Source organism: Macaca mulatta, chromosome 19, assembly GCF_049350105.2.
Source record: "Macaca mulatta isolate MMU2019108-1 chromosome 19, T2T-MMU8v2.0, whole genome shotgun sequence".
Taxonomy (NCBI): Eukaryota; Metazoa; Chordata; class Mammalia; order Primates; family Cercopithecidae; genus Macaca; species Macaca mulatta.
The window spans coordinates 25,598,970-25,622,443 of record NC_133424.1 but is presented as its reverse complement, the minus strand read 5'-3'; positions in this window follow the sequence as shown (position 1 = coordinate 25,622,443).

The window sequence follows — 23,474 nt, the reverse complement described above, 5'->3', positions numbered from 1 at the left end:
TCTAGTTTTTATATGAGGATATTTTCTTTGTCACCATAAGCTTCAATGCACTCTGAAATATCCCATTGCAGATTCCAAGAAAACAGTGTTAGTAAACTGATCAATGAAAGGAACACTGTTAATCTGTGAGATGAATACACCAATCAGAAAGCACTTTTTCAGAAAGCTTCTTTTTGACTTTTATCTGAGGATACTTCCTTTGTCACCATAGGCTTCAATGCCCTACAAAATATCCTGTTGCAGATTCCACAAAAACAGTGGTAGCAAACTGCTCCATGAAAACAAAGGTGTTATTCTGTGAGATGAATACACACATCACAAAGCAGTTTCTCAGAAAGCTACTTTCTAGTTTTTATCTGAGGATATTTTCTTTTTCACCATATGTCTCAACTCACACCCAACCATCACTTTGTAGATTCCACAAAAATCGAGTTATCAAACTTCTCCATGAAAAGAAAGGTGTTACACTGTGAGATGAATACACACATCACAAAGAACTTACTCAGAATGATGCTTTTTAGTTTTTATCTGAGGATATTTTCTTTATCACCATAGGCTTCAATGTGATCCAAAATATCCCTTCTCAGATTCCCCAAAAACAGTGCTGCCAAACTGCTCCATGAAAAGAATCATGTAACCCAGTAAGATAAATTCACAAATCACAAAGCACTTTCTCAGAAAGTTTCTTTTCAGTTTTGTCTGAGAATATTTAATTTGTCACCATAGGGTTCAATGCGATCCAAAGCATCCCTTCTCAAATTTTCCAAAAACAGTGCTACCACACTGCTCTATGAAGAGAATTGTGTAAGTCTGTGAGATGAATTCACAAATCACAAAGCAGATTCTCAGAAAGATTCTTTCTAGTTTTTGCCTGAGGATATTTCCTTTGTCACCCTAAAGTTCTATTTGCTCTGAGATATTTCATTGCACATTCCAAGAAAATAGTGTTAGCAAACTATTCAACGAAAAGAACAATGTAATTTTGTGAGATCAATTCACATATCCCTAAGCAGTCTCTCAGAAAGCTTCTTTTTGGTTTTTATCTGAGGATATTTCCTTTTTCACCATAGACTTCAACGAGCTCCAAAATATTCCTTTGCAGGTTCACCGAATTCAGTGTTAGCATAGTGCTCCATGAAAAGAAAACTGTAACACTGTGAGATGAATTCCTGCAACACAAAAACATTTCTCAGAAAGCTTCTTTCTAGTTTTTATCTGAGGATATTACCTTTGTCACCATAGGCTTCAATGCGATGTAAAATAACACTTTTGAGATTCCCCCAAAAGAGTACTATCAAACTGCTCCATGAAAAGAATCGTGTAACTGTGAGATGAATTCACAAATAACAAAGCAGTTTCTCTGAAAGCTTCTTTCTAGTTTTTGTCTGAGGATATTTCCTTTGTCACCATAGGCTTCAATGTGGGCCCAAATATCCTATTGCTGATTCCATGAAAACAGTGTTAGCAAACAGCTCCATGAAAAGAAACGTGTAACTCTGTGAGATGAATACACACATCACGAACCTGTTTTTCAGAAAGCTTCTTTCTAGTTTTTATCGGAGGATATTTTCTTTATCACCATATGTTTCAGTGCGATAAAAATCATCCCTTCTCAGATTCCCCAAAAACAGTTCCACTAAACTGCTCCATGAAAAGAATGGTGTAACTCTGTGAGAAGAATTCACACACCACAAAGCTGTTTCTCAGAAACGTTCTTTCTAGCTTTTCTCTGAGGATATTTCCTTTTTCACCATATTGCTCAATGCGCTTCTGAATATACTATTGCAGATTCCAGGAAAAATGTGTTAGCAAACTTCTCAATGAAAGGAATGGTGTAACACTGTGAGATGATTTCACATATCACACAGCAGTTTCAAAAAAAGCTTCTTTTTGGTTTTTATCTGAGGATGTGTCCCTTGCAACCATAGGCTTCAAAGCGCTCCCAAATATCCTATTGCAGATTCCAAGAAAACAGTGTTATCAAACTGCTTAATGAAAATAACAGTGTAACTCTGTGAGATGAATTCACACATTACAAAGCAGTTTCTCAGAAATCTTTCTCGTTTTTATCTGAGGATATTTCCTTTTTCACTATATGCCTCAATGCACTCACAAATATCCCTTTGCAGATTCCACAAAAACAGTGTTAGCAAACTGCTTCATGAAAAGAAAGTTATTACTCTGTGAGATGAATACATACATCCCAAAGAAACTTCTCAGAAAGCTGAATTCTACTTTTCGTCTGAGGATATTTCCTTTGTCACCATAGGCTTCAATGCAATTGAAAATATCCCTTCTCAGATTCCCCACAAACAGTACTTCCATACTGCTTCTTGAAAGGAAACTTGTAACTCTGTGAGATGAATTCACAAATCACAAAGCGGTTTCTCAGAAACCTTCTTTCTAGTTTTTATCTGAGAATATTTCCTTTATCACCCTAAACTTCAATGATCTCTGAAATATCCCATTGCAGATAGGAACGTTGTAGATCTGTGAGATGTATTCACACATCACAAAGCAGTTTCTCAGAAAGCTCTTTTCTAGTTTTTGTCTGAGGATATTTCATTTGTCACCATATTTTCAATGCCATCCAAAGTATCCCTTCTGAGATTCCCCAAAAACAGTGCTACTAAACTGTGCCATGAAAATAAAGGTGTAAATCTGTGAGGTGAATTCACAAATCACTAAGCAGTTTCACCGAAAGCTTCTTTTTGATTTTTGTCTGAGGATATTTCCTTTGTCACCAAAGGCTTCAATGCCCTCCGAAATATACTATTGCAGATTCCATGAAAACAGTGTTAGCAAACTGCTCCACAAAAAAAGTGGTGTAACTCTGTGAGATGAATTTCCACATCACAAAGAAGTTTCTCAGAAAGCTTCCTTCTAGTTTTTATCTAAGGATATTTTCCTTTTCACCATAGGTCTCAACTCGCTTCCAAATATCACTTTGTAGATTCCACAAAAACAGTGTTAGCAAACTGCTCCATGAAAAGAAAAGTGTTACTCTGAGAGATGAATACACACATCACAAAGAAGTTTCTCAGAAAGCTTCTAGTTTTTATCTGATTATATTTCCATATGTCACATATAGGCTTCAATGCGATCCAAATGATCACTTCTCAGATCCCCAGAAACAGTGCTACCAAACTGCTCCATGAAAAGAATGGTGTAACTCTGTGAGATGAATTTGCCCACCACAAAGCTGTTTCTCAGCCCGTTTCTTTCTAGGTTTTATCTGAGGATATTTCCTTTTTCTCCATATTCCTCAATGCTCTCCGGGATATCCCATTGTAGATTTCATGAAAAAAGTGTTATCAAACTTCTCAATGAAAAGAACGGGGTTACTTGGTGAGATGAATTCATACCTCACAAAGGAGTTTCACAGAATCTTATTTTTCGCTTTTATCTGAGGATAGTTCCTCTTTCACCATAGGCATCAATGCACTCCCAAATATCCCTTTGCAGATTCCGTGAAAACAAGGTAAGCAAACGGTTCCATGAAAGGAAAGGTGTAACTCTGTGAGATGAATTCACACATCACAAAGAACTTTCTCAGAAAGCTTCTTTCTTGTTTTAATCTGAGGATATTTCCTTTGAGACCATACAATTCAATGCAATTCAAAATATCCCTTCTCAGATTTCCCAAAAACAGAGCTACCCAACTGTTCCATGAAAAGAGTGGTGTAACACTATGAGATGAATTCACACATCACAAAGTAGTTTCTCAGAAAGCTTTTTCTAGTTTTTTTTCTGAGGATATTTCCTTTTTCAACATAGGCCTCAACTCGCTCCCATATATCCCTTTGTTGATTCCACGAAAACAGTGATTGCAAACTGATCCATGAAAAGAAAGGATTTACTTTGTGAGATGAATACATAATCACAAAGAAGTCTCTCAGAAAGCTTATTTCTACCTTTATCTGAGGGTATTTTTTTTGTCACCATAGGCTTCAATGCAATACAAATTATCCCTTCTCAGACTCACCCAAAACACTGCTATGAAACTGCTCCGAGAAAAGAATAGTGTAACTCTGTGAGATGAATTGACACGTAACAAAGTGGTTTCTCAGAAAGCTTCTTTCTAGTTTTTATCTGAGGATATTTCCTTTTTCATCATACTCCTTAATGAGTGCCAGAATATCCCATTGCAGATTCCAGGAAAAATGTGATAGCAAACTTCTCAATGAAAGCAATGGTGTAACTCTGTGAGGTGAATTGACACATCACAAAGCAGTTTCACAGAAAGATTCTTTATGGTTTTTATCTGAGGATATTTCCTTTATCACAGTAGACATCAATGCACTCGCAAATATCCTATTGCAGATTTCAAGAAAACAGTGTTATCAAACTGTCCAAAGAAAATAACAGTGTAACTCTGTGAGATGAATTCACACATTACAAAGCAGTTTCTCAGAAATCTTCCTTCTCGTTTTTATCTGAGTATATTTCCTTTTTCACTATAGGCCTCAAAGCGCTCCCAAATATCCCTTTGCAGATTCCATGAAAACAGTGTTAGCAAACAGCTCCAAGAAAAAAAAGGTGTTACTCTGTGAGATGAATATATACATGACAAAGAAGCTTCTCAGAAAGCTGGCTTCGACTTTTTATCTGAGGATATTTCCTTTACACCATAGGCTTCAATGCTTTCGAAAATATCCCTTCTCAGATTCCCCACAAACAGTGCTACCATAGTGCTCCTTGAAAGGAATCGTGTAACTCTGTGAGATGAATTAAAAATCACAAAGCAGTTTCTCAGAAACCTTCTTTCTAGTTTTTGTCTGAGGATAATTTCTTTGTCACCCTAAGTTTCAATGATCTCTGAAATATCCCATTGCATATTCCAAGAAAACAGTGTTAGCCAACTGCTCAATGATAGGAATGATGTAACTCTGTGAGATTAATTCACACTTCACAAAGCAGTTGGTCAGAAAGCTTCTTTCTAGTTTTTATCTGAGGATATTTCCTTTGTCACCATAGGCTTGAATGAGATCCAAATTATTCCTTCTCAGATAACCCAAAAACATTGCTACTAAACTGCTCCATGAAAAAAATCATTTAAGTCTGTGAGATGAATTAACACATCACAAAGCAGTTTCTTGGAAAGCTTCTTTCTAGTTGTTATATGAGCCTATTTCATTTTCCACCATAGGCTTCAATGCACTCCAAAATATCCCTTCTCAGACACCACAAAAACAGTGATGCCAAAGGGCTCCTTCAACAGAAACGTTTAACTCAGTGAGATGAATACCCACATCACAAAGGGATTTCTCAGAAATCTTCTCTCCAGTTTTTACCTGTAGTTATTTCCTTTTTTGCCATTGGATTCTGTGTGCTCCAGAATATCCCTTTGCAGATTCCACAAAGCAGTGTTACCAAACTGCTCAATGAAAAGAAAGGTGTAACTCTGTGAGATGAATTCACCCATCACAAAGCAGTTTCTCAGAAAGTGTCTTTCTAGTTTAAATCTAAGGATACTTCCTTTTTCACCATAATCTTCAATGTGCTCCCAAGTATCTCTTCTCAGATACTACAAAAACAGTGATGCCGGACTACTCAACCAACAAAAAGGTTAAACTCTATGAGATGAATACACATCACAAAACCGTTTCTCAAAAAGCTTCTCTCCAGTTTTTATCTGAAGATATTTCCTTTTTCACAGTAGGGCTCTAGGAGTTCTTGAATGTCACTTCGCAGATTCCACAAAAACAGAGCTACCAAAATGCTCAAGGAAAGCAAAGGTTTAACTCAGTGTGATGAATTCAACCATCAAAAAGAAATTTCTCAGAAAGTTTCTCTCTAGTTTTTATCTCAGGATATTTCCTTTTCTGCCATCAGCTTCATGCACTCCAAAACATCCCTTCCATGACAACATAAAAACAGTGCTATCAAACTGATCCATGAAAACAATCGTGTAACTCTGTGAGATGAATTAACACATCACAAAGCAGTTTCTCAGATAGCTTCTTTCTAGTTTTTATATGAGGATATTTACTTTGTCAACATAAGCTTCAATGCACTCCGATATATCCCATTGCAGATTCCAAGGAAACAGTGACAGCAAACTGCTTAATGAAAAGAACTGTGTAACTCTGTGAAATGAATTCACACATCACTAAGTAGTTTCCCTCAAAGGTTCTTTCCAGTTTTTAACTGAGGATATTTCCTTTTTCAGTATAGGCCTCAATGCACTCCCAAATATCTCTTTGTGGATTCTCCAAAAACACTAGTAAACTGCTCCATGAAAAAAAGGGGTAACACTGTGAGATGAATTCACACAACACAAACAATTTTCTCAGAAAGCTTCTTTCTAGTTTTTATCTGAGGATATTTCCTTTGTCACCATAGGCTTCAATGTGATCCAAATTATCCCTTCTCAGATTCCCCAAAAGCAGTGCTACCAAACTGATCCATGAAAATAATCGTGTAACTCTGCAAGATTCATTCAAAAATCACAAAGCAGTTTCTTAGAAAGATTCTGTCTAGTTTTGGTCTAAGGATATTTTCTTTGACCCCTAAGATTCAATGTGCTCCGAAATATCCCATTGCATGTTCCAAGAAAACAGTGTTAGCAAACTGCTCAATGAAAAGAACAGTGTAACTCTGTGAGATCAATTCACACGTCACAAAGCAGTTTCTCAGAAAGCTTCCTGTTGGTTTTTATCTGAGGATATTTCCTTTGCCACCCTAGGGTTCAATGTGCTCCCAAATATCCTATTGCAGATCCCATGAAAACTGTTAGCAAGCAGCTCAATGAAGAGCACAGTGTATCTCTGTGTAATGCATTCACATCACAAAGCAGTTTCTCAGAAAGCTTCTTTCTAGTTTTTATCTGAGGATATTTAGTTATTCTCCGTCAGCCTCAATGTGCTCCCAAATATCCTTTGTAGATTACATGAAGAGGTGTAACTCTGTAAGATGAATTCACACATCACAAAGAAGGTTCTCAGAAATCTTTTTGTTTTTTATCTGAGGATATGTCCTTTGTCACCATAGGATTCAATGAGCTCCCAAATATCCTATTTCAGATTCCACAAAAACAGTGTTATCAAAGAGCTCAATGAAAAGAACAGTGTAACTCTGTGATATGAATTCACACATCACCAAGAACTTTCTCAGAAAGATTCTTTCTAGCTTTTTCTGAGGATATTTTCTTTTTCACTGTATGCCTCAAAGTGCACCTGAATATCCCTTTGCATATTCCACAAAAACTGTGTTAGCAAATGCTCAATGAAAAGAACAGTGTAACTCTGTGAGATGAATTTCCACATCAAAAAGCAGTTTCTCAAAAAGCTGCTTTTTGCTTTTTATCTTGGATATATCTTTTGCCGCCATAGGTTTCAATGCACTCCCAAATATCCCTTTGCAGATTCCAGGAAAACAGTGTTAGCAAATGGCTCCATGAAAAGCAAGGTGTAACTCTGTGAGATGATTTCACACATCACAAATATCTTTCTCAGAAATCTTCTTTCTAGATTTTTTCTAAGGATATTTCCTTTGTCACCATAGGCTTGAAAGCGATCCATTATATTCATTCTCAGGTTCCCCGAAAACAGTGCTACCAAACTGATCCACGAAAATAATTGTGTAACTCTGTGAGTTGAATTAAAACATCAAAAAGATGTATCTCAGAAAACTTCCTTTTACTTTTTCTTTGAGGATACTTCCTATGTCACCATAAGCCTCAATGCACTCCAAAATATTTCATTGCAGGTTAAAAGAAAACAGTGTTAACAAACTGCTCCATGGAAAGAAGAGTGTAACACTGTGAGATGAATTCGCACATCAAAAACCAGTTTCTCAGAAAGTGTCTTTCTAGTTTTTATCTGAGGATATTTCCTTTTTCACCATAGACCTCAATGTGCTCCCAAATATCGCTTTGCAGATTTGACAAAAACAGTGTTATCAAACTGTTCCATGGAAAGAAAGGTGTAACTCTGTGTGATGAATTCATACATCCCAAAGAAGTTTCTGAGAAAGTTTCTTTCTAGTTTTTATCTGAGGATATTTCCTTTGTGATGGTAGGCTTTAATGCAATCCCAAATACCCCTTCACAGATTCCCCCAAAACAGTGCTACCAAACGCTGCATGAACAGAAAGGTGTAACCCTCTGAGATGAAATAACAAACCACAAAGCAGTTTCTCAGAAAGCTTCTTTCTCGTTTTTTTTTTTTTTTTTCTGATGATGTTTCCTTTTTCATTATAGGCCTCAAAGCACTTCCAAATATCCCTTTGCAGATTCCATGAAAACAATGTTAGCAAACTGATTCATGAAAAGAAATGTGTAACTTGGTGGGATGAATTCACACATCACAAAGTAGTTTCTCAGAATGATTCTTTCTAGTTGTTATCTGAGGATATTTCCTTTGTCACCGTAGGCTTCAATGCACTCCCAAATATCCTACTGCAGATTCCACGTAAATAGAGTTCCAAAAAAGGAACAGTGTAATTCTGTGAGATGAATTGACACATCACAAAGTAGTTTCTCAGAATGATTCTTTCTAGTTGTTGTCTGAGGATATTTCCTTTGTCACCATAGGCTTCATTGCGTTCCCAAATATCCTACTGCAGATTGCAGGTAAACAGTGTTAACACACTGCTCCAAGAAAAGAACAGTGGAATTCTGTGAGATGAATTCACACACCACAAAGTTGCTTCTCAGAAAGCTTCTTTCTAGTTTTTATCTGAGGATATTTCCTCATTCACTATATTCCTCAATGGGCTCTGGCATATCACATCCCAGATTCCATGAAAAAAGTTTAACAAACTTCTCCATGAAAAGAACAGTGTAATTCTGTAAGAGGAATTCATACATTACATAGAAGTTTCTCAGAAAGTTTATTTCTTTTTTTTGTATTTTTTTTACTATACTTTAATTTCTAGGGTGCATGCGCACAATGTGCGGTTTGTTACATATGTATACTCGTGCCATGTTGGTGTGCTGCACCCATTAATTCGTCAGCACCCATCAACCCATCATTTACATCAGGTATAACTCCCAAGGCAATCCCTCCCGCCTCCCCCCTCCCTATGATAGGCCCCGGTGTGTAATGTTCCCCTGCCAGAGTCAAAGTGATCTCATTGTTCAGTTCCCACCTATGAGTGAGAACATGCAGTGTTTGGTTTTCTGTTCTTGCAATAGTTTGCTGAAATCCATGTACCTACAAAGGACACAAACTCATCTTTTTTTATGGCTGCATAGTATTCCATGGTGTACATGTGCCAGATTTTCTTAATCCAGTCTGTCACTGATGGACATTTGGGTTGATTCCAAGTCTTTGCTATTGTGAATAGTGCACAATAAACATACGGGTGCATGTGTCTTTATAGCAGGATGATTTGTAATCCTTTGAGTATATACCCAGTAATGGGATGGCTGGGTCATATGGTACTTCTAGTTGTAGATCCTTGAGGAATTGCCATACTGTTTTCCACAAAGGTTGAACTAGTTTACATTCCCACCAACACTGTAAGAGTGTTCCTATTTCTCCACATCCTCTCCAGCACCTGTTGTTTCCTGACTTTTTAATGGTGGTCATTCTAACTTGTGTGAGATGGTATCTCATTTTGGTTTTGATTTGCATTTCTCTGATGGCCAGTGATGACGAGCATTTTTTCATGTGCTTGTTGGCTGTATGCATGTCTTCTTTTCAGAAATGTCCATTCATATCCTTTGCCCACTTTTTGATGTGGTTGTTTGTTTTTTATTGTAAATTTGTTTGATTTATTTATAGGTTCTGGACATTAGCCGTTTGCCAGATGAGTAGATTGCAAAACTTTTCTCCCATTCTGTAGGTTGCCTGTTCACTCTGATGGTAGTTTCTTTTGCTGTGCAGAAGTTATTTAGTTTAATTAGATACCATTTGTCAATTATGGCTTTTGTTTCCATTGCTTTTGGTGTTTTAGACATGAAGTCCTTCCCCATGCCTATGTCTTGAATGGTATTACCTAGGTTTTCTTCTAGTATTTTTATGGCATTAGGTCTAACATTTAAGTATCTAATCCAGTTTGAATTAATTTTTGTATAAGGAGTAAGGAAAGGATCCAGTTTCAGCTTTCTACTTATGGCTAGTCAATTTTCCCAGCACCATTTATTAAATAGGGAATCCTTTCCCCATTTCTTGTTATTCTCGGGTTTGTCAAAGATCAGATGGCTGTAGATGTGTGGTATTATTTCTGAGGACTCTGTTCTGTTCCTTTGGTCTATATCTCTGTTTTGTTACAAGTACCATGCTGTTTTGGTTATTGTAGCCTTGTAGTACAGTTTGAAGTCAGGTAGCGTGATGCCTCCAGCTTTGTTCTTTTGACTTAGAATTGTCTTGGCAATGCGGGCTCTTTTTTGGTTCCATGTGAACTTTGAAGCAGTTTTTTCCAATTCTGTGAAGAAACTCATTGGCAGCTTAATGAGAACGGCATTGAATCTATAGATGACCTTGGGCAGTATGGCCATTTTCACGATATTGATTCTTCCTATCCATGAGCATGGAATGTTCTTCCATTTGTTACTGTCCTCTTTTATTTCACTGAGCAGTGGTTTGTAGCTCTCCTTTAAGAGGTCTTTTACACCTCTTGTAAGTTGGATTCCTAGGTATTTTATTCTCTTTGAAGCAATTGTGAATGGAAATTCATTCATGATTTGGCTCTCTGTTTGTCTGTTACTGGTGTATAAGAATTATTGTGATTTTTGTACATCGATTTTGTATCCTGAGACTTTGCTGAAGTTGCTTATCAGCTTAAGGAGATTTTGGGCTGAGATGATGGGGTTTTCTAAATATACAATCATGTCATCTGCAAAGAGGGACAATTTGACTTCTTTTTTTCCTAACTGAATACCCTTGATTTCTTTCCTTGCCTGATTGCCCTAGCCACAACTTCCAACACTATGTTGAATAGGAGTGGTGAGAAAGGACACCCTTGTCTTGTGCCAGTTTTCAAAGGGAATTTTTCCAGTTTTTGCCCATTCAGTATGATATTGGCTGTGGGTTTGTCATAAATACCTCTTATTATTTTCAGATACGTTCCATAAATACCGAATTTATTGAGAGTTTTTAGCGTGAAGGGCTGTTGAATTTTGTCAAAGGTCTTTGCATCTATTGAAATAATCATGTGGTTTTTGTCTTTTGTTCTGTTTATGTGCTGGATTACATTTATTGATTTGTGTATGTTGAACCAGCCTTGCATGCCAGGGATGAAGCCCACTTGATCACGGTGGATAAGCTTTTTGATGTACTGCTGAATTCGGTTTGCTAGTATTTTATTGAGGATTTTTTGCATCAATGTTCATCAGGGATATTGGTCTAAAATTCTCTTTTTTTTGTTGTGTCTCTGTCAGGCTTTGGTATCAGGATGATGTTGACCTCGTAAAATGAGTTAGGAAGGATTCCCTCTTTTTCTATTGATTGGAATAGTTTCAGAAGGAATGGTACCAACTCCTCCCTGTATCTCCGGTAGAATTCAGCTGTGAATCCATCTGGTCCTGGACTTTTTTTGGTTTCGTAGGTCATTAATTATTGCCTTAATTTCAGAGACTGCTAATGGTCTATTCAGAGATTCAACTTCTTCCTGGTTTAGTCTTGGGAGAGTGTAAGTGTCCAGGAAATTATCCATTTCTTCTACTTTTTCTAGTTTATTTGCATAGAGGTGTTTATAATATTCTCTGATGGTAGTGTGTATTTCTGTGGGGTTGGTGGTGATATCCCCTTTATCATTTTTTTATTGCATCTGGTTGATTCTTCTCTGTTTTCTTCTTTGTTAGTCTTGCTAGCAGTCTATCAATTTTGTTGATCTTTTCAAAAAAACAGCTTATGGATTCATTGATTTTTTGGAGTGTTTTTGTGTCTCTATCTCCTTCAGTTCTGCTCTGATCTTAGTTATTTCTTGCCTTCTGCTAGCTTTCGAATGTGTTTGCTCTTGCTTCTCTAGTTCTTTTAATTGTTCTTTTAATTCTCAGATTCCAGAAAAACATTGCTACCAAACTGCTCAATGAAAAGAATCGTGTAACTCTGTGAGATGAATTAACACATCAAAAAGCAGTTTCTCAATATGCTTCTTTCTGGTTTTTATATGAGGATATTTCCTTTCTCAAAATAAGCTTCAATGAACTCAGAAATATCCCATTGCAGAATACAAGAAAAGAGTGTTAGCAAACTGGTAAATGAAAAGAACAGTGTAACTGTGTGAGATGAATTCACACATCACAAAGCAGTTTCTCAGAAATATCCTTTCTACTTTTTATCTGAGGATGTTTCCTTTTTCATCGTAAGCCTCAATGCGTTGCAATATATCCCTTTGAAGATTCCACGAAAACAGTGTTAGCAAACTCCTCAATTAAAAGAATGGTGTAACTCTGTGAGATGAATTCACATATTACAAAGACGTTTCTCAGAAAGCTTCTTTCTAGTTTAAATCTGAGGATATTTCCTTTGTCACCATAGGCTTCAATGTAATCCAAAATATCCCTTCTCAGATTCCCCAAAAACTGTGCTACCAAACGGACACATGAAAAGAATTGTGTAACTATGTGACATGAATTAATACATCAAAAAGTGGTTTCTCAGAAAGCTTCTTTCTAAATTTATTTTTTTTTAATGAGGATTTTCTTTTCCCACCATAGGCTTCAATGCACTCCAAAATATCCATTCTAAGACACCAGAAAACAGTAATGCCAATGTGCTCCCTTCACAGAAATGTTTAGCTCTATTAGATGAATGCACACATCACTAAGGAGTTTCTCCAAAACCTTCTCTCCTGTTTTTACCTGAAGAATTTTCTTTTTTTACCTTAGGCCTCTATGCGGTACCAAATATCCCTCTGCAGATTCCACAAAAACAGTGCTAACAAACTGCTCCATGAAAAGGATGATGTAGCGCTGTGAGATAAATTGATGCATCACAAAGTAGTTTCTCAGGTATCTTCTTTCCAGTTTTTATCTGAGTCTATTTCCTTTTCCACCATAGGCTTCAATGTACTCCCAAATATCCCTTCTCAGATACCACAAAAACAGTGATGCCAAAGTGTTTCCTCAACAGAAACGTTTACCTCTATGATATGAATGCACACATCAAAAAGGGATTTCTCAGAAAATTTCTCTCCAGTTTTTACCTGAAGTTATTTCCTTTTTTGCCATTGGACTCTATGCGTTCCCGAATATCCCTTTGCAGACTCCACAAAAAGAGTGTTGCCAATCTACTCAATGAAAAGAAAGGTTTACCTCTGTGAGATGAATTCACACATCACACAGCATTTTGTCAGAAAGTTTCTTTCTAGTTTAAATCTAAGGATACTTCCTTTTTCACCATAATCTTCAATGTGCTCCCAAGTATCTCTTCTCAGATACCACAAAAACAGTGATGCCGTTGATTCCAAGTCTTTGCTATTGTGAATAGTGCTGCAATAAACATACGTGTGCATGTGTCTTTATAGCAGCATAATTTATAATCCTTTGGGTATATACCCAGTAATGGGATGGCTGGGTCATATGGTACATCTAGTTCTAGATCCTTGAGGAATCGCCATACTGTTTTCCATAATGGTTGAACTAGTCTACAATCCCACCAACAGTGTAAAAGTGTTCCTATTTCTCCACATCCTCTCCAGCACCTGTTGTTTCCTGACTTTTTAATGATCGCCATTCTAACTGGTGTGAGATGGTATCTCATTGTGGTTTTGATTTGCATTTCTCTGATGGCCAGTGATGATGAGCATTTTTTCATGTGTCTGTTGGCTGTATGAATGTCTTCTTTTGAGAAATGTCTGTTCATATCCTTTGCCCACTTTTTGACTTGGAATCAACCCAAATGTCCATCAGTGACAGATTGGATTAAGAAAATGTGGCACATATACACCATGGAATACTATGCAGCCATCAAAAAGGATGAGTTTCCGTCCTTTGTAGGGACATGGATGCAGCTGGAAACCATCATTCTTAGCAAACTATCACAAGAACCGAAAACCAAACACCGCATGTTCTCACTCATAGGTGGGAACTGAACAATGAGATCACTTGGACTCGGGAAGGGGAACATCACACACAGGGGCCTATCATGGGGAGGGGGGAGGGGGGAGGGGGGAGGGATTGCATTGGGAGTTATACCTGATGTAAATGATGAGTTGATGGGTGCAGCACACCAACATGGCACAAGTATACATATGTAACAAACCTGCACGTTATGCACATGTACCCTACAACTTAAAGTACAATAATAATAAATAAGTTTTAAAAAAACAAAAAAAAAAAAACAGTGATGCCGGACTGCTCAATCAACAAAAAGGTTAAACTCTATGAGATGAATACACACACCACAAAACCATTCCTCGAAGAGTTTCTCTCCAGTTTTCATCTGACGTTATTTCCTTTTTCACCTTAGGCCTCTAGGAGCTCCCGAATATCCCTTTGCATATTCCATGGAAACAGTGCTACCAAACTGCTCAAAGAAAACAAATGTGTAATTCTGTGTGATGAATTCACTCATCACTAAGAAATTTCTCAGAGAACTTCTTTCTAATTTTTATATCAGAATATTTCCTTTTCCACTGTTGGCTTCCATGCACTCCCAAATATCCCTTCTCAGCCACCACAAAAGCAGTGATGTCAAACTGCTCTCTCAACAGAAAGATTTACCTCTATGAGATGAATGCACACATCACAAAGGAGTTATCAGAAGCTTTGTCCCCTGTTATTACCTGAAGATATTTCCTTTTTCAACATTGGCCTCTATCTGCTCCCAAGTATCCCTTGTATATTCCACAAAAAGAGTGCTAACAAACTGCTCAATGAAAAGAAAGATTTATCTCTGTGAGATGTGAGATGAATTCTCCCATCACAAAACAGTCTCTCAGAAAGCTTCATTCTAGTTTTTATCTGAGGGTATTTCCTTTTACACCATAGACTTCTCTGTGCGCTGAATATACCTTTGTACATACCACAAAAACAGGGTTACCAAACTGCTCAGTGAAAAGAATGGTTTACCTCTGGGAGATGAATTCACCCATTACAAAGAAATTTCTCAGAATGCTCCATTCTGGTTTTATCTTTGCATATTTACTTTTCCACCATCAGCCTCAATGCGCTCCCAAATATCTCTTTCCAGACACCACAAAAACAGTGATGAAAACTGCTCAATCAACCAAATGGTTTATCTCTATGAGGTGAATACACACCTCACAAAACAGTTTCTCAAAAACCTTCTCTCCAGTTTTTATATGAAGATACTTCCTTTTCCACCATAGGCCTCTATGAGCTCCCGAAAATCCCTTTGCTGATTCCCCAAAAAGAGTGCTACCAAACTGCTCAATTAAAAAAAAAGGTGTAACTCTGGAAGATGAATTCACTCATCACAAAGCAGTTTCTCTAAAGCTTTTTTTCTAGTTTTTACCTGAGGATATTTCCTTTTTCACCATAGGTCTCAAAGCACTCCCAAATATCCCTTTGCAGATTCCATGAAATCAGTGTTAGTAAACTGCTCCATGAAAAAAAGGTGTAACTCTGTGAGATGAATTCACACATCACAAAGAACTTTCTCAAAAAGCTTGTTTACTGTATTTGTCTGAGGATATTTCCTTTGTCACCATAAGCATCAATGCAATCCAAACTATCTTATCTCAGATTCCCCAAAAACACTGCTGCCAAACTGATCCATGAAAATAATCATGTACTTCTGTGAGATGAAATCATAAATCACAAAGCAGTCTCTCAGAAAGCTTATTTATAGTGTTTGTCTGAGGGTATTTCCTTGTTCACCGTAGGCCTCTATGTGCACATGAATATCTCTTTGCAGATTCCACGAACATAACATTAGCAAACTACTTCCTGAAAAGAAAAGTGTAAATCTGTGAGACGAAATCAACATCACAAATCAGTTTCTCAGAAAACTTCTTTTTGATTTCTGTCTGAGTGTATTTCCTTTGTCACCATAGGCTTCAATGCGATTCAAAGTATCGTATTGCTGATTCCTCGAAAACAGAGTTAGAGTTAGCAAACTGCTCCAAGAAAAGAATCTTGGAACTCTGTGAGATGAATACACACATCTCAAAGCAGTCTCTGAGAAGGTCTCTCTCTAGTTTTTATCTGGGGATATTTCCTTTTTCACCATAGGCTTCAATGTGATCCAAAATATGTCTTATCAGATTCCCCAACAACAGGGCTACCAAACTGCTCCATGAAAAGTATGCTGTAACACTGTGAGATGAATTCACACATCACAAAGCTGTTTCCTAGAAAGCTTCTCTCTAGTTTTTATCTGAGGATATTTCCTTTTTCACCATGTTCCTCAAAGCATTCCCAAATATCAATGTACATATTCCCAAAAAAAAAAGTGTTAGCAAACTTCTCAATGAAAAGAGTGGTGTTAAGTCTGCTGGGTGAATTCACACATCACAAAGCAGTTTCACAGAAAGCTGCTTTTTCGTTTTTATCTGAGGATATTTCCTTTGTAACCATACACTTCAATATGCTCCCAAATATAATATTGCAGATTCCACGAAAACAGTGTCACCAAACTGCTCAATGAAGAGAACGATGTGGCTCTGTAAGATAAATTCACACATCAAAAAACAGTTTCTCAGAAAGCTTCTTTCTAGTTTTTGTCTGAAGATATTTCCTTTTGCACCATTGACCTCAACTCACTCCCAAATATCCCTTTGCTGATCCCAGGAAATCAGTGTTAACAAACTGCTCCATGAAAGAAAGGTGTAACTCTGTGAGATGAATTCACACATCCCTAAGAAGTTTCTTGGAAAGTTTCTTTCTAGTTTTTATTTGAGCATATTTCATTTTTTCACCATTGGTTTCAGTGTGATCCAAAATATCCCTTCTCAGATTCCCCAAAAACAGGGCTACCAAACTGCTCCATGAAAGACAGATGTAACTCTGTGACATGAATTCACACACGACAAAGAACTTTCTCAGAAAGCTTCTCTCTAGTTTTTATCTGAGGATATTTCCTTTGTCACCATAGACTTCAATGAGATCTTAATTATCCCTTTACAGATTTCCCCAAAAACAATGCTACCAAACTGATCCATGAAAAGAATCGTGCAACTCTGTGAGATGAATTAACTCTTCACACAGTGGTTTCTCAGAAAGCTTTTTTCTAGTTTTTATCTGAGGATATTTCCCTTGTCACCATATGCTTCAATGCGATCCAAAATATCCCTTCTAAGACTCCCCAAAAACAGTGCTACCAGACTTCTCCACGAAAAGAATGGTGTAACTCTGTGAGATGAAATCATAAATCAATAAGCAGCTTCTCAGAAAGCTTCTTTCTAGTGTTTGTCTGAGGATAGTTCCTTTTTCACCATTGGCCTCAATGCACTTACGAATATTCTTTTGTAGATTCCACGAAAACAGTGCTACCAAACTGCTCCATGAAAAGAAAGGTATAACTCTGTGAGATGAATTCACACATCACAAAGAACTTTCTCAAAAAGCTTCTCCCTAGTTTTTATCTGATGATATTCCCTTTGTCACCGTAGGCTTCAATGTGATCCAAAATATCCCATCTCCTATTCCCCAAAAACAGTGCTGCCAAACTGCTCCATGAAAAGTTTCGTGTAAATCAGTGGGATAAGTTCACGAATCACAAAGTAGTTTCTCAGAAAGCTTCTTTCTAGTTTTTGTCTGAGGATATTTCCTTTGTCACCATAAACTTCAGTGCACTCTGAAATATCCTATTGCAGAGTCCAAGAAAACAGTGTTAGTAAACTACTCTATGAAAAGAACAGTGTAACTCTGTGAGATGAATTGATACATCACAAAGAAGTTTCTCAAAACGTTTCTGTCTAGTTTTTATCTGAGGATATTTACTTTTTACCATAGGGCAAGATGCACTCCCAAATATTCCCTTGCAGGTTACACGAAAACAGTGTTACCAAACTTCTCCATTAAAGAAAAGTTGTAACTCTGTGAGATGAATTCAAACATCACAAAGAACTTTCTCATAAATCATCTTTCTAGTTTTTATCTGAGGATATTTACTTTGTCACCATAGGCTTTAATGCGATCCAAAATGTCCCCTCTTAGATTAACCAAAAACAGTGCTACCAAATTGATCCATGAAAAGAATCATGTAACTCTGTGAGATTAATTAACGCATCACAAAGCAGTTTCTCAGAAAGTTTCTTTCTAGGTTTTATATGAGGATATTTCCTTTGTCACCATAAACTTCAAGGCGCTCCAAAATAACCCATTACAGATTCCAAGAGAACAGTGTTGGCAAACTGCTCAATGAAAAGAAAAATGTAACACTGGGAGTCGAATTCACACTTCACAAACCAGTTTCTCAGAAAGCTCCTTTATAATTTTTATCTGAGGATATTTGTTATTTCACTGTAGGCCTCAATGCACTCCCAGAATCCCTTTGCAGATTCCACAAAAACAGTGATAGCAAACTGCTCCACGAAAGAAAGGTGTAACTCTGTGAGATGAATTCACACATCCAAAGAATTTTCTCAGAAAGCTTCCTTCTAGTTTTCATCTGAGGATATTTCCTTTGTCATCATAGGCTTCAATGTGATCCACAATTCCCCGACTCAGATTTCCCAAAAACAGTGTCACCAAACTTCTCCTTGGAAGGAACCATGTAAATCTGTGAGATGAATTAATACATCAGAAAGCATTTCCTCAGAAGGCTTCTTTCTAGTTTTTATTTGAGAATATTTCCTTTGTCACCAAAAGTTTCAATGTGCTCGGATATATCCTTTTGCAGATTCCATGAAATCAGTGTTAACAAACTGCTCAATAAAAAGTACTGTGTAACTCGTTGAGATGAATTAACATATCAGAAATCCGTTTCTCAGAAAACTTCTTTGTATTTTTTATCTGAGAATATTTGGTTTTTCACCATAGGAATCAATGTGCTCCCAAATATCCCTTTGCAGAATCCACAAAAATACTGTTACCCTACTGCAACATGGAAAGAATGGTGTAACTCTGTGAAATGAATTCACACATCACAAACAAGTTTCTCAGAAAGCTTCTCTCTAGTTTTTATCTGAGGATATATCTTTTGTCACCATAGGCTTCAAAGACATCCAAAATATCCCTTCTCAGATTCCCCAAAAACAGTGCTACCAAATGTGTCCACGAAAAGAGAGGTGTAACTCTGTGAGACGAATTCAAAAATCACATAGCACATTCTCAGGAAGCTTCTTTCTAGTTTTTGTCTGAAGATATTTCCTTTGTCACCATAGGCTTCAATGCAATCCAAAATATCCCATTGCAGATACCAAGAAAACAGCATTAGCAAACTGCTCAATGAAAAGAACAGTGAAACTCTGTGAGATGAATTCACACATCACAAAGCAGGATCTCCGAAACCTTTTTTTTATTTGTTTTTTTGTCTGAGGATATTTACATTGTCACCATAGGCTTCAATGAGCTTGCCAACATCCTGTTGCAGTTTCCAGGAAGATAGTGTTATCAAACTGTTCAGTGAATAGAATGGTGTACATCTGTGAGATGAATTAACAAATCACAAACAACTTTCTCAGAAAGCTTCTTTCTAGTTTTTATCTTAGGAAATTTCCTTTGTCACCATAGGCTTCAATGCAATCCAAAATATCCCTTCTGAGGTTCCCCAAAAAGAGGGCTACAAACTGATCCATGAAAACAATCGTGCAACAATATGAGATGAATTCACAAATCACAAAGCAGTTTTTAAGAAAGATTCTTTCCAGCTTTTATCTGAGGATATTTTCTTTGTCACCATAGGCTTCAAGGCACTCCCAAATATCCTATTGCAGATTCCATGAAAACAGTGTTATCAAACAGCTCATTGAAAAGTACGGGGTAACTCTGTGAGATGAATTCAAACATCACAAAGCAGTTTCTCAGAAAGCATCACCATAGGGTTCAATGTAATCCAATATATCCCTCCTTAGATTCCCCAAAACCAGTGCTATCAAACTAATCCATGAAAAGAATCATGTAACTCTGTGAGGTGAATTAACACATCACAAAGCGGTTTCTCAGAAAGCTTCTTTCTAGTTTTTATATGAGGATATTTAATTTGACACTATAAGCTTCAAAGTGCTCCACATTGTCCTTCACAGGTTGCAAGAAAATTGAGTTAGCAAACTGCTCCATGAAAAGAAAGGGGTAACTCCATGAGATGAATTCACCCATCATAAAGCAGTTTCTCAGAAAGCTTATTCTAATTCAAATCAGAATATTTCCTTTTTCACTGTAGGCTTCAATGTGATCCCAAATGTATCCTCTCAGATACCAGAAAAATAGTGATGCTGAACTGCTCAATCAACAAAAAGTTAAACTCTACTAGATGGATAAAAACATCAAAAACCATTTCTCGAAGTACTTCTCTCCAGTTTTTATCTGAAGTTATTTCCTATTTCACTGTAGGCCTCTATGAACTCCCAAATATCCCTTTGCAGCTTCCATAAAAACAGTGCTACCCAACTGCTCCATGGAAAGAATCGTGTAACTCTGTGAGATGAATTCACAAATCACAAAGCAGTTTTTCAGAACGCTTCTTTCTAGTTTTTGTCTGAGGATATTTTCTCTGTCACCATAAACTTGAATGTGCTCCAAAATATCCCATAACAGATACCAAGAAAACAGTGTTAGCAAACTGCTCAATGAAAAGAACAGTGTAATTCTGTGAGTTGAATTCACACATCACAAAGCAGTTTGTCAGAAAGATGCTTTCTAGTTTTTATCTGAGGATATTTCCTTTTTCACTATAGGCCTCATTGCACTCCCATATATCCCTTTGCAGATTTCACGAGAACATTGTTAGCAAACTGCTCCATGAAAAGAAAAGTGCAACTCTGTGAGATGAATTCACACATCACAAAGAACTTTATCAGAAAGCTTCCTTCTAGTTTTTACGTAAGGATGCTTCCTTTGTCATCATTGACTTCAATGTGATCCAAAATATCCTTCCTCAGATTCCCCAAAAACAGTGCTACCAAACTGATCTATGAAAGAAATCGTGTAACTCTGTTAGATGTACTAACAAACCACAAATCAGTTTCTCAGAAAGCTTCTTTCTAGTTTTTATATGAGGATATTCCCTTTGTCACCATAAGCTTCAATGCACACTAAAATATCCCTATGCAGATTCCAAGAAAACAGTGTAAGCAAACTGTTCAATGCAAATATTAGTGTAACTCTGTACAATGAATTCACACATTACAAAGCAGTTTCTCAGAAGCTTCTTTCCAGTTTTTATCTGAGATTATTTCCTTTTTCACCATAGGCCTCAATACGCTCCCAAATATCCCTTTGCAGATTCCATGAAAACAGTTTTGGTGAACTGCTGAATGAAAAGAATGATGTCACTCTATGAGATGAATTCACACATCACAAAGAACTTTCTCAGAATGCTTCTGTCTAGTTTTAACTTGAGTATATTCACTTTGTCACCATAGGCTTCAATGCGATCCAAAATATCTCTTCTCAGAGTACCCAGAAACAGTGCTACCAAACTGCTCCACGAAAAGAATCGTGTAACTCTGTGAGATGAATTAAAAAATCACCAATCAGTTTCTCAGAAAGCTTCTGTCTTGTTTTTTCTAAGGATAATTCCATTGTCACCATAAGCATCAATGTACTCTGAAATATCCAATTGCAGATTCCTCAAAAACAGTTTCAGCAAACTGCTCCAAGAAAAGAATCGTGTAACTCTGAGAGATGAATTCACACATCACAATGCAGCTTCTCAGAAAGCCTCTTTCTAGTTTTTATCTGATTATATTTGCTTTGTCACCGTAGCCTTCAATTCATTTCAAAATATCCCTTTTATCTAAGAATGTTTCCTTTGTCACCAATGGCTTCAATGCAATCCAAAATATCCTTCCTCAGATTCCATAAAAACAGTGCTACCCAAATGATCCATGAAAAGAATCATGTAACTCTGTGAGATGAATTAACACATCACAAAGTGGTTTATCAGAAAGTTTCTTTCTAGTTATTATCTGAGGATATTTCCTTTGTCACCATAAGCTTCAAGGTGCTCCAAAATATCGTATTGCAGATTCCAAGAAAACATTGTTAGCAAACTACTCAATGAAATGAACAGTGTAACTCTGTAAGATGAAGTCACACATCACAAAATAGATTCTCAGAAAGTTTCTTTCTAGTTTTATTCCAAGGATATTTAGTTTTTCGCCATAGGCCTAAATGCGCTCCCAAATATCCCTTTGCAGATTCCATGAAAACAGAGTTTCAAACTGCTCCATGAAAACAAAGGTATAACTCTATGAGAAGAATTCACACTTCACAAAGAACTTTCTCAGAGAGCTTTTGTCTAGTTTTTATTTGAGGATATTCCCTTTGTCATCATACGCTTCAATGCCATCCAAAATATCCCTTGTCCGTTTCCCCCAAAACAGTGCTACTCCCCATGAAAAGAATCGTGTAACTTTGTGGGATGAATTCACAAATCACAAAGCCGTTTCTCAGAAAACTTCTTTCTAGTTTTTGTCTCATGACATTTCCTTTGTCACCATAAGCTTCAATGTGCTCCAAAATATCCCAATGCAGATTCCAAGAAAACATTTTAGCAACTGCTCAATGAAAAGAACAGTGTAACTCTGTGAGATGATTTCACACATCACAAAGCAGTTTATCTGAAAGTTTTTTTTTTGGTTTTTATCTGAGGATATTTCCTTGGTCACCATAAGCTTCAATATGCTCCAAAATATCTTATTGCAGATTCCACGAAAAAAGTGTTATCAAACTGCTCAATGCAAAGATTAGTGTAACTCTGTGAGATGAATTCACACATCACAAAACAGTTTGTCAGAAAGATACTTTCTAGTTTTTATCTGAGTATATTTCTCTTTTCACTACAGGCCTCAATGCGCTCCCAAATATACCTTTGCAGATTACAGGAAAACATTGTTAGCAAACTGCTCCATGAAAAGAAAGATGTAACTCTGTGAGATGAGAAAACATATTACGGAGAACTTTTTCAGAAAGCTTCTTTCTAGTTTTTATCTTAGGATATTTACTTTGCCACCAAATGCTTCAATGCAATCCGCAATATCCCTTCCCAAATTTCCCCAAAACAGTGGTGCCAAACTGATACATGAAAAGAATCATGTATCACCGTGAGATGAATTTACAAATCACAAAGCAGTTTCTCATAAAGCTTCTTTCTAGTTTTTATATGAGGATTTTCCAATGTCACCATAAATTTCAGTGCACTCCAAAATATCCCATTGAAGATTCCAAGAAAAGAGTGATAGCAAACTGATAAATGAAAAGAATCGTGTAAGTCTGTGATATGAATTCACACATCACAAAGCAGTTTCTCAGAAGGATTCTTTCTAGTTTTAATCTGAGGATATTTCCTTTTTCTCAATAGGTCTCAAAGTGCTGTCAAATATCCCCTTTCAGATTCCATGTAAACAGTGTTTGCAAAGTGTTACATGAAAAGAAAGGTGTAACACTGTGAGACGAATTCACACATCACAAATAACTTTCTCAGAAACCTTCTTTCTTGTGTTTATCTGAG